We start from the raw sequence: 12,598 nt of genomic DNA, 5'->3' as shown, positions 1-12,598 counted from the left end.
TCACCCCCTTGGTGGCTTGGCACGAGCAGACAGGCTTATCTCAGAGGCAGTGTGTAAAGCATTTGTGAACACATACAGTAATCAAGTGACAACACTACAGATGAACACCACACAAGTTTTATATCAAAAATAAGATTTCTTTATATAGATTTAACATAAGACCATAAACGAGAAAGATCAACAATACTGTTACTTAAGTTGGTAGTTTTAGCTTAGTTCTCTTTAGTTCTTAAAATGCGACACTCTTAGTTCAATGTACCTTTAGATGCGACACACAGGGCAACGAAAGTGTTTCGAGGATGGTGATGCGTTGAAGATTTTGGTGCAAAGAAATAAAGACGTGAAGATCTTCCTGATGCGGCATGCTTCTCCGATGGTGCGAGACGACTCGACTCGATGCGTCAGCTGCAGAGGCGACACCCTTGTCCAGTGATGCGACGACAGCGGCTTTGGCGACGACACTCTTCTCCAACGATGCGAGACACTTCCACTCGATGCGACAGTTACTGCGGCGACACCCTTGTTCAGTGATGCGACGACAGCAGCTCCGACGGCGGCACGCTTCTCCATGGATGCGAGGCGCTTTTCTTGATGCGGTGCAATGCGACAGCCACAGTGGCGACACCCTTGCTCAGAGATGCGACGCAGCGGCTGCGACGGTGACACGCTTCTTCTTCGTTGCGAGACTCTTCTCGTGATACGGTGCAATGCGACAGCTCCAACGGCGACACCCTTGTTCAGAGATGCAACGGCAGCGGCTGCGACATGCTTCTACGATGTTGCAGGACGTTTCTCGTGATGCGGTGCAATGTGACAGCTACAGCGGCGACACCCTTGTTCAGTGATGCGACGGCAGCGGCTGCGACGGCGACATGCTTCTTCTCTGTGAGTCGCGCTTCCAGCTCCTTGCGGCACGCAGTTCCTCAGAAGGCCCAAAACAGCAGCAGGCACTTCCAAAGAACTCTGGGGAGCTGGGGGTTGAAGTCTGTTGTCCCTGAGACTTCAGAAGGAGACAAGCTCTTTTCCAAGCCCTGGAGATTCTTAAACAAGTTGAATGAAAATGCACACAAAGTCCTTTCACCTTTCTTTGGCAGTCAGGCAACCACTGCAAGCCAATCCCCCAAGCAGCACTTCAGGTTAGGGATAATCTCTCCTCAGTTTCTTCTGGTTCCACTCCTCAGCAAAGGTTTCTTCTTGTTTCCCAAAGTGATCTAAAGTTCTTGGGTTTGGGTCCCAATATTTATACCCAGTTTCTCTTTGTTCTCTGAAGGCAGAGAGGCCTTTGCCTAGTCCAAACCAGTTCTGGTCAGTCCTGGAGCACTTTGTTTACATGACTCCTTATTTCCTTTCAGAGTGCAGGGCAGCGACATCAGACGCACCACAGGAGGTGGAATTAGCATTGTGGGGGGAAAGCACAGCCCTATTCAGGTCCCAGGTGCAACTCCTCCCACCCATCTACATGGAGATCTCTCTATTCAGCCCGGTGCTGACTCACCCTGTCTCCGGGAATTCCCCAGCCCCCTGGAATTCCCCAGCTCCTGTCACTCAAACTCCAGACAAGGAATACACAGCCTAGAGGAGGCAGGTTTGGATGGTTAGACAAGAAAATACCCACTTTCTAAAAGTGGTATTTTCAAACACAGAATGTTAAAACCAACTTCACTAAAAGATGTATTTTATCATTCTGAGTTCAGACATACTAAACTCGAATTTCTACCATGTTCCCTGAGTCAGTTAGGATTATAAGATGTAATAATCAAACTGTCAATTCTGGCCTATGGGGAACAGGTAGCCTTGCAATAGTGAAAAACGAAAATGGCTGTAATTCACTATTAGGACATGCCACACACATCAGGGCATGTCCCACCTTATACTTACAATGCACCCTGCCTTTGGGCCTACCATAGAGGTGTCTGATATGAAGAAAGGGGAAGGTTTAGGGACTGGCAAGTGGGTGCACTTGCCCAGTCAGCATGACAGTACCAAGCTGCACACAGGCACTGCAATGGCAAGCCTTAGACACACTTTAACAGGCTGCTTCTGTGGGTGGCACAACCAGTGCTGCAAGCCCACTAGCAGCATTTGGATTACCAGCCCTGGGCACTCCTGGTGCACTGTACTAGGGTCTGACAGTTAAACCAAACTAGCCAATCATGGAATCACTAATCCATACATCAATTTACAATAGGGAGAGTATATGCACTTTAGCACTGATCAGCAGTGGTAAAGTGCCCAGAGTCTTAAAACAGCCAACCACAAGGTCAGAATAAATATAGGAGGAAGGCAAAAAGTTCAGGGATGACCCTGCAAAAAGGGCCAAGTCCAACAATAAAGCTCTCCTATACTTGTAAAGGACTGGGGCTGTATCATGGTGGACTGTGCTGGTTCAACAAATGCCAAGCACCTGTTTGCTAGCATTCAAGTTGTCTAAAGTTCAAACATATAATTTGAAATGTATCTGTGGCAATGTATGAACTGTAGACATATCAAGTCAGAAACAGAGAGAGAGTCAATCTCGGCTCACTGATTCTGACTTTAGCTCTGAGAAATTTCAATTTTAACTTTAGACACCTTTCATGCTAAAAAAAACAGGAGCAGGGCTCTGTGCTTAGTCAGCACAGCCCACCCTGATAAGGCCCAAAAGGTTTCTGCAAGTACGCAGGCATGGACCATTATATAGGCACCTTTAGAAGCACCTGGACTTTTGATTTGCAGCAATCAGAATGAAGAACATGTATGGCCTATCTCAGAAACAGAAGCTTGAAAATACAGATAGAGGCCAGTTTGTCAACTTGTTGTGAAAAACAAAGCTGATGGTCAAACACAATTACTAAATCGTGGGTAGAAGTGAAAGAAAGCAGCAGGGTGATCAGACTGGCTGCCCACCAATTATTGTTCCACACTGACACTTAAATAAATGCATCGTAGATTTGTTGGAGTTTAGACACAGTGGGGGCTATTCACAAAGGCAAACATACATGAGTAAATCTTCATGTGTATGTTTTGTTTACTACTTTTGACTATTCACCATTAATGAATGTAAAGTTGCTAAATAGTGTATACTTATGTGGCCTAATTTACTACTTGTAAATTTTCACCTGCAGGTGGAGGTCTCTACCACCTGGGCAAACATCTTCCTATAGTAAAATATAGGGAAAAACTGAAAAGTGTTTTACAATGTAAAATGAATTTTTAAACATGTTTTAATATTAGATATTATTGTAAATTATTTAAAATAAATATTTTTAATGTAGGACAAAACACAAAATGCTACAGCATTGTTAGCTTAATTTTTTATTAAATATTTGGTTGGCTAGGTGTGGTGCTGAGCTGGAGTAGATTAATTATTGTGTTGCATCTTTTTGGGAGGTAGTAACTATAGGAAGCCATTTTATGATTAGCAATGAGCTTACACTTTTGTAGGTGAGTGCATGTCAGTCCCTAAACACCTCCCTAACCTTCCCTTATACTTTTTACTCCTACCTAAAAGCCTCCCATATATTCATAAAGATTCACCATTATACAGCCACTTACCCTATCCCTCTCACATTTAATACTATAGCGTATACCAACATGTGCGGAGATGTCCCCATTTATAAGCTCTCCATACCTAAAATATAGCAGAGATGGAGAGTAGACTTCTGTGTGTAGGTTAATGAATAGTATTTTGCAGTAGCATGACACTACTATTTTAGTGCTAAAAACCATGCTGCAAAATGAAGTTTATGACTGGCCCTGGACTGGAAATAGCATGCTTGCAGTCTTGAAAGCAGTGTTGTGCAATGTTAAATCACCTTCCAGCTGAAGAATCACCTGAGTGTAGCCTGCATAAGAATATAATCTAATACCAAACCCTTGCATCAAGCAAGCATTGGTATAGCCAATAGGTCGCGTCTTTGGGACCTTGTAAGTGTTTGGCCATGCAATGGCTGATGTTGTTACACCAAGGATATTGTGCTGCATAACTAAATACTTACAAGGTCCCAAAAGCGAGACCTATTGGCTATGCCAATGCTTGTTTTGTTTCCACGCTGTAGACAGAATAAACCCAGTCCTCGACCAGTCCACCATAATTAATCTTCTATTAATCCTTAACTGTCCCTGGCAAATCATCTCCTGCAGCCAAAGAAAATTACTCAAACACCGTTTACATAATATATGAATCTAAAAATTGAAATCTGGGATAACTGTGCCAGGCACACACATTTTCAGAAAGGTATTTAATAATATTGTGACAGGAGAAAATTAAACAAGCTGACTAAAGTCATGCTAGAGACCATACAGGCTGTGACAGGAAATGATTTTTTTTATCAGACTTCAAATGCTATATTCCTATGGTATGAGTTTAAAATAAGTGACAATTTAACCTGGTTTTAAATAAGGATGTAGCAATGACCAAGCAGTGTATCTGGCCTTTTTGGGATGTATGCAAACAGTGTTAAATGTGAAGACACTGTTCATAAGCTGCTAAAAGGAACCCTACATTTGGAAAGGCACGGATTATGGAGGTGAAGTTTGAAATCCGTACGAGGTCATTTGAAAACTTAATTCCGTTCACCAACACTTCTCCATGACAAAGGGTAGCCAACACAGGTGATAAGTGGGACATTTACATATGTGCAGGGCGCCTCAACCACTATAAATTGCGATTCTCCTATTTACATGACCAGAGAATCTGGATTTCATTAAAGACACGGAGGCTAACATTATGCTTACACTTTTAATTGCGTCACCAGGACAGCCGCATACATCACAAAGGAAGTATTCCAAATAGAACATTAACAATAGTAAAAGGCATGAGCCCACAGTATTCTGCCTCTTTTAAATCGCGAAAAACAACAGGAAAAGTTCGATAAAATCCTTTGAACTTAGTAAGTGAAGAAAAAACGTCTTGGTGAAATGTAGGAAGTCGTAGAAGGAAGGACACCGAAGATGGAGAAGGAGAAGAAACTCAAATCCAAAAATTCTTTAGAGAGCATCTGCAAAAGAGAGAGAATTAGTGCAAGTATAATAAGAGCAAAAGACTCATGTAAAACAACAATGTATAAAAGGCATGAAAAGTATGTCAAGTCAACAATAACGAGTCAAGTCAACAATATAATATCTATAGAATATAATAATAAACATTAGAATAATTTCTATAGAAGCATAACAACCTCCAAAGGGAAAGAGGAGGGGGGGATAATGTTAGCCTCCGTGTCTTTAATGAAATCCAGATTCTCTGGTCATGTAAATAGGAGAATCGCAATTTCATTACAAGACCGGAGGCTACCATTATGCTTGTTGGTAGCTTTGTAATACTACGTCAGACATATGCGGGATAGGTTTACAGTAATGATGAGCAAAGGTCCGAGCATTAGACCAATCAGCAGCCTTGAGGATATCATCCAACTTACCTCCGGACCAGAAGGACTTACTGGCCATAGCTCCTCTGATAGAGTGTGGTTTAAAAATATTAAGGTCGATACCTGCTAGGTTCATCACAATTTTAACCCATCTAGAGATAGAACTGGAAGAAACAGGCTTATGTGGTTTAACGAAGGAAATGGGCAATTGGTTTGCACTAGGAGGTCGAAGAGAATTCATTCTAGAGTCGTATTCTTTCATACAGTCAACTACACAGAGTTTGGGGTAATCATCAAAACGAGGGTAAAAAATAGAATTGGACATGGTCTTTGTTCTTCTGAAGAGCTCAAAGTTTACTCCGAACATGCTATAAGATCTATTAGATATTTCCAGAGCCTTGACATCAGAGACTCTACGACAGGAAATTAAGCAAAGTAAAGTAGCTAGTTTAATAGAAAGTTTTTATTGTCTAAGAGTGAATTAATGGGCCAATCTGAAAAAAGGTCAAGGATTAGGTTCACATCCCAAAGGGATTGATATCTGGGTCTAGGAGGTCTTCTGAGTCTGATACTTTTAAGGACCCTGCAAATAATTGCATTTTTACCAATAGTTTTACCGTTGACGAGGGAGTGGCCGGCGGAGATGGCAGATCTATAACAATTGATAGATCTATAACTAAGGCCTCTTTCAAATTGTTCCACTAGAAAGTTGATTATGTCAACGATAGGTGCCTGAACGGAATCCAGATTCCTTTCCAAGCACCAACGAACCCAAGATTTCCAAATGTTGTTGTATCGGTAGTGTGTGCCAGGGGCCCAGGATTCGCCAAGGAGAGTTGAAGCTGTTGACGAAAGTCCTGAGAGATCATTGGATCTCCTGACACTCTCCAGGCAAGAAGGTTCAGTTTCCCTGATTGAACCATGGGGTGAAGATGACCGTCTATGTCTGTAAGAAGGTCCGCAAGGAAGGGAATTAGGAATGGGGAGTCGTAGCTCATCTCTAGGGCAGTTGGGAACCAGGCTTGAGAGGGCCAGAAGGGAGTGATTAACACGATTGAGCATTGGTGGAGTCTGACTTTCTGAAGCACTCTCTGAATCATGGAAAAGGGGGGAAAGGCGTAGCTGTTTCTGCCTTGCCAAGGTTGGAGGAAGGCATTCACTGCCAGAGCACCCGGATCTGGCATCCAACTGTAATAATTCTCGATTTGGAAAGTTAGTCTGCTGGCAAAGAGGTCTAAAACCAGAGGTCCCCAATAGAAGTTGAGGGAATTGAAGACGGAGACGTTGAGTTTCCAATCGCTGAAGTCCAGAAGGAACCTTGAATTCCAGTCTGCCGATACATTGGATTTGCCTGGGAGATATTCGGCTCTTAAGGCGATTTTGTGTTCCAAGCAGAACATCCAAAGTTTCTTGGCAAGATTGGAGAGGTCGGCAGATTTGGTTCCACCTAGCCGATTTATGTAGGCTACGGCGGAGATATTGTCCATTTTCAGGATGATAGACCTGCCCTGAATGAATTGTTTGAAACTCATCAAGGCGTAAAGACCAGCTGTCAATTCCAGAAAATTTATATGATGTAAGGATTCTTCCAGAGACCAAATTCCACCAGTGTTCTGGCCTTGAAAGCATGCTCCCCAGCCATGAAGGCTGGCATCTGATTCTAAAATGAATTCTGGAGTTGAGCCAAAAATTGCTTTCCCATTCCATGCCTCTAGGTTGTCTAACCACCAGGTCAGTTCTACCTTGGCCTCCTGGTCTAGCGAGATAAGGTCTCCGTACCAGAGGCCCGATTGAAGGGCCCTCGCTTTCACCCTCTGAAGTGCACGGTAATTTAGAGGGCCTGGGAAGATGGCTTGAATCGAAGAGGAAAGGAGACCTAGTAATCTGGCTAATTCCCTTAGGGGAAAACTCTGAAGTTTTAGGATATGTCTTATTTCTTTTTTTATTTTGGATATCTTTTTTGGAGGAAGGAGTAGTAGACAACTTGTGGTATCTACTGAAAAACCAAGGAATTCTAGTTTTTTTGAAGGTGAAAGGATGGATTTTTCTCTGTTTATAATAAACCCCAGGTTTTCCAAAAGGTCCATCACAGTATTTAGATCTTAGAGAATTTGACAATGGTCCTGAGAGAAGATGAGGATATCGTCTAGATAAACTATCATGCGGATACCTTTTTTTCTTAAACAGGAAGCGATTGATCTCATTACCTTGGTGAAACACCAGGGGGCTGAAGAAAGTCCGAAGGGGAGAGCCTTGAATTGGAAAAGACGGTTTTTCCAAAGAAATTGAAGGAAGGGTTGGTGGGTTTTGGCCATAGGAATCGTGAAGTAGGCGTCTTTTAGGTCTAACTTTACAAGCCAGTCGTCTTTTAGAAGTAAATCCCTCAGAAGGTGAATACCTTCCATCTTGAAGTGTCTGTAGACAAGGAATTTGTTGAGGGCTCTTAAATTTTTGACGGGTCTCCACCCCTTGTCTTTTTTCTTGACAAGGAACAGGGTGCTTATGAATTTTAGCATCTCTAGAGGGACTTCTACTATAGCACCCTTCTGAAGCATAGAGGAGATCTGCTCCTCTATAATCTTTTCCTGATCTAGGGAAAGAGGCATTTCTTTTGGGAAAGAAGATTGGTAAGGAGTTTGGATAAAGTCTATCATGAATCCCTTCACGGTATTTAAAACCCATGGGTCTTGTGTTATCAACTTCCAGTTGTTGAAAAAGAGTTTGAGTCTTCCACCCACTTTGGGGATAGGGGAATGAGGGGAAAGGGTAGAAATTATACTCACTTTGGTTGCTGTTGTCGGTAGATGGTCCGCGGGATCTGAAGCTTCTTGAGCGAAACCCTCTTCCTCTTTGCGGAAAGAATTGGGGAGTGTTTGGGTTGAAGAAGCCTCTTCCGGCATAACCTCTTCCTCTAGGGTAGGGCTTTCTGTTGAATCAGCCGGAAGACTGGCCCCGTCTACCGGCCCTTACAAAAAGGTTATTAGAGTTAAACACTCTCTTCATATTCTGATGTGCTTTATCAAGGGCTGTGAACGTAGAAACGTATTTCCCTAGGGTCTTAATCAGGTCTTCTCCGAAAAGCAAGCCTTTAGGGTTGGCAGAAGGTTCTTTGTCTGCTAGATCACTGAGTTTCGGGCTAATCTTGGTTAGGACCACTCTTCTCCTCTCGCAATTCAGGCTGGCATTAGCGTTGCCTAACAGAACAAGAGCTCTCTGACTAAGTCCTCTAATGAGTTCTGTGTCGAGGGGAGTGCCATTAATATGGCTTTCTTCCGAAATATCGATGATTCTTGCCAATGGGCCCAGAATGTCAAGGACCCTATCCTGGCAGCCTTTTAAGGACCTTTCCATACCCTTTCTAGGATCTCTTCCGAGTTTGAAGAGATACTTGATAAGTTCTGGGTCGAGATTAGGAGTCTGGCAAGTCTTATCTGCAATGGAAGGACGAGAGCATTCAGCTCTTAGTAGGTTCCGAGCATCTCTATCAAGGGGGTTTCTCAGCCATTTGTTTATAAATTTGCTCACATGGTCGTGAGGAATCCAATCTGAGCTCCTGGGATGTTTAATGTTGAGAGGAGAGAACATCTCTTGGCCCAAAGGGTCTAAGATGGTATCTTTTGAGTGAGAGAGGTCTTCATCTAGAGAGTTAAATTCAAGATCGTCTTGATCTAGGTCTAGGACATATTCGTCCGGAGAGTCAGAGGCGTCATCAATGTAGAGATCATCATCAGTAGCGAGGTCATTGTTTAGAGCACTTTGATATTTTGTGCCGCAAGGGACACCATGATATTTTGTGCCGCTGAGGACACCTTTATGTGTTGTGCCGCTAGGGACACCTTTATATGTTGTGCCGCTAGGGACACCCAGGGAGAAAGAGGTACTAGCCCCTTCAGTGCTCTTGGGGAAAAATTCTATGTTCTTACTTTTTTGGGTTCTTTTTCCCCTTGTGTGAGTGAGATCATCATTAGAGAGAGCATGTTGGTCAAGGGAGCTAATCTCTTCATCAGATAGGAACGATCTTTTAGAAGTCATTACTTTGGACAAGGTCTCCAACATACATGATCTCATTTCCTCGTGAATGATCTCTTTAAAAGCCTCATTATTTAAATTGGGGGTAGGCGCACTAGCCTCTGCTTCGTCTGAGTCGAAATCAGACATGATAGATGAAGGTAGGGATAATATTATCTTAATAATTAAATATTAATAAATAAAATACTCACTCTCTCTCTCTTTTTTTTTTTTTTTTTTAATAAATATGATGATGGGGATGTAAATAATAATATTGAGTTAGATTTTGTATTATTTATTTATTTTTTCAAAAATAAGGTTGAGAAATAAATTGATTGGGGAATAGCTCAACAGTCTGTTAATTTTAAATCTGCAGTGCAGTCTGCTTATTAAACTAGAGGGAGCGTAGGCTGGAGAGAAAAAACGGTATCTGGTAAACAACTGTCTTCCTCCGGTGATCGAAATGCGCTCGAGCGCGATCACCGGAGGTTGTTTATGGCCTGGTTGTCATGACGAGCATGACGCGTGTAATACAGGCTGATAGGAGAGAGGAATGTTCCTTGGCAACACGACGACGTTAGCGACGCGTTGCCAAGGTTCATTCCTCTAATGGAGGAGGGGAAACGTACCGCTGAAAGCCCCCAAAAGGGCAGAACATGCAAAATAACGGAGTGTACCGTGGGGCGGACTGCGGGATGTAAAGTCGGCTATGAGCGTCGGGAAACGGCACCAGTGCAAGGTAGAGTCCAACCTCCATAAATTGGAGGCGGGAGGGATAGAAACGGCGCTGAGGGAGGGAGAAAAAGTCCCGAAACAGCATGAGAAAGGTGCGGAAGCGCGCGGGGGGGGGGGGGGAGTCCCGAAACAGCGAGTGAAAGGTGCAGAAGCACGATAACACCAGAATGCGAGCGCGCAGGGTATAGGGAAAGACACCCAGTAAACTACATCAACGGGTACATGTAAAATACATCAAAATGGATTAAAACATTCTAAAAACATCGCATAAAATGAACAAGACAATAGAGAAGCAAGTTAGATAAGGATCACAAAAGAGAACTTATCTGTCCTGGAGCCGCATTTAAAAGAGGCAGAATACTGTGGGCTCATGCCTTTTACTATTGTTAATGTTCTATTTGGAATACTTCCTTTGTGATGTATGCGGCTGTCCTGGTGACGCAATTAAAAGTGTAAGCATAATGGTAGCCTCCGGTCTTGTAATGAAATTAAAAGTACATTTTTGCTGAGCAGCTTTAAATGAATACTGTAAAAAATCCTGTATAAGTAGCTCTTAAAATTGTGTATTCACGTGGTGCAGAAAACACAGTTCTGAAGTGGGCACAGAAGAAGGGCAACCTGCCTTGTGGGTTTGATAAGATCAGATCTTACATTCCCCGCTTTGAAGTGAAGGGAAGTGGGGCAAAGAAGAAGGGCGGAACCTGCACTGTCTGCAAGACACGAATCTAGCCTGGGAAAGTATTCAGACAATGTATCCGTGGGCCACCAAAAGTCTGTGAACTGCCCAGGGCTGTAGTGCTCTCTCAGATGCTTCCATCTTTCTAATACACGTTGTGCCTAATCTGCATCAAATGCTGCCATTTTCATTCATTAAAATGTAATTTTGCAGACCTGTGTCAATGCTATACAAATCAACAGTAAGGTGGTGCACAGAAGCGCACAGTGCTTGAAAGCAGCACAACGTGGGGGAAGCTGGTGGGGTGGGGAGAAGCATTTAAGAGAGAAGTCTAAACAATAATTGGCCGCGCGGCCGTAAAAGTAACGCCACGCGGCCGTGAAAGCGAAGGTGATTGCGATTGCGGCGAAAGTGATCGCGATCGCAATGACGTGCTCTGTGCTCAGCACACGAGGGATACGCGAGCAGCAGCGTTGATTGCAGAGGCAGAACGAGGCGCGCGCACTTGTGCACGTAACCGAAAGCTGGTGGCTGGCAACAGCCTTTGGAAGCATTTCCAAAAGCCACTGACTAAATGTCTCACAGAGCAGCGCATGCGCTGACTCAGCGAGACCTAAAAAGGCAAGAGGCACCACAACAAATAGGATAAACAGAGTGGGCGTCATGGCAGAAAGAGACTTGTGGCATGAGCCAATATATGTGTTTGAATCAGTGGTCGAAGTGCATTAAAAGTATTGAAACTGTGATGCTGTGTGCAGTGGGGGCAGAGTTTCATTTTTTAGTCTTACACCTTCCAGATATAAAATAACACACACCTTAAATGAAAAATAAATGCATGTTAAGTTAATCAGTTCGAAAGCACTATTGTACATTATGAAACCTCTATTACTTAATACACTGCAGAGACCTGTGGGCCTGATTACGATCTTGTCCGACAGGGTTACTCTGTCATAAATGTGACATCTATCCTGTCCGCCGAATTACGATTCCATTATATCCTATGGAGCTTGTAATTTGGTGGACGGCACATCCGCCAAGATCATAATCAGGCCCAGTGTCTGTAACCAAAGATCCACAGAATTGAATCCTGATTAGTGCAGTGGAGAATAGTAACTTGTGTATGTTTATTGGAACGAGGTCCCAGTCTGTGACAGAGTACTTTGAATATGTAAGCCATTATTTTTTAATTTCATTATACACAGTATAACATAGGCTGCTACAAAATGCGCAGAAAGGTTTAAGATAAAAAATAGAGCTTCCAAAATATAGATATAGTAAATCCGGGACTGTACGTAGTGCACATTTTTTTTATAGCTGTCTTTTAAAGGGACACATTTCACAGTTTAGCTCTTAACTCCCTTGCAATACCACTCAAAAAGAAAAAATCTGTGTCATTAGAAAGCTTCAGGTGATCAAATAAAGCCAATACTGGCTTCGAAGCACCCTCTACAGTTGCAGATCAAGCAGTTGTGCACATTTACATTTTTTTTAAGGCAAGCAGACACTCTGGCAAGAAAGCTTGTTTAGCTGTCTGCCTCTCGCTTGGTTTCACAGCACAGGAAACTCCATGCCTCATGCTTCTGCTGAAGCATTATCAAATCTCGGACTTAAAGGTCCTGGGATGGTTGACTTTTCACAAAAAGTAAGAGAACTGTTTTCCTTAAGTTAGAAAAGTATGGGCACATATTGCCCCTCAGATCACGCCCACTTCTATCACTGGTTTGAATGAGGAACAAATGGGGGAAAGAGAAACCCCCAATGACCTATCACTCAGAAATTACGTAAACCAGTCTAAGGCCTTGCAGACTCCCATTGAGGTAAATTGATCCAGCAG

This window comes from Triturus cristatus, chromosome 3_2, assembly GCF_964204655.1.
Source record: "Triturus cristatus chromosome 3_2, aTriCri1.1, whole genome shotgun sequence".
NCBI classification, from domain to species: Eukaryota; Metazoa; Chordata; class Amphibia; order Caudata; family Salamandridae; genus Triturus; species Triturus cristatus.
Note: the sequence above shows the minus strand (reverse complement) of the source record.